A 607-nucleotide genomic window follows, 5' to 3' on the forward strand; every position below is an offset into this window, starting at 1 on the left:
TTCATGATAGACTGCTTTGATGATCAATGTTACTATCATCTCTGAGCTTTCTACAAACATATCACTGCATGGTCTTCTGCTGATATACGCTCATCCTTGCATCTGATGCTACATTGCGGTAGAGTTGTGCAACTTCTATGGACATGTATTTAAGGTTATCTGACAAGGAATGCTGCTCAAGTCTTATGATGTTATCAGCCTCATATATGTAAACTTGGTCAAGGGATGTACTTCGACACTTGCTGGTTAAAAGATGTTGCTGAAGGGATATGATATGACATTCAAAGGCAGTCTGGATCAATGTTAGGCCTCTGCACCCTTTGTTTTCGTTTTAGGTAGAGGCGGTCTATGTCATTGTTGATGTAGAAACTTATGTATGTATGTATGTATGTATGTATGTATGTATGTATGTATGTATGTATGTCTGTTTGTCTGTCTGTCTGTCTGTATGTATGTATGGAGGCGCAATGGCCCAATGGTTAGGGCAGCGGACTCGCGCTCATAGGATCGCGGTTTCGATTCCCAGACCGGGCGTTGTGAGTGTTTATTGAGCGAAAGCACCTGAAAGCTCCACGAGGCTCCGGCAGGGGGTGGTGGCGAACCCTGC

The sequence above is a fragment of the Octopus bimaculoides genome, chromosome 6 (genome assembly GCF_001194135.2).
Source record: "Octopus bimaculoides isolate UCB-OBI-ISO-001 chromosome 6, ASM119413v2, whole genome shotgun sequence".
Lineage (NCBI taxonomy): Eukaryota > Metazoa > Mollusca > Cephalopoda > Octopoda > Octopodidae > Octopus > Octopus bimaculoides.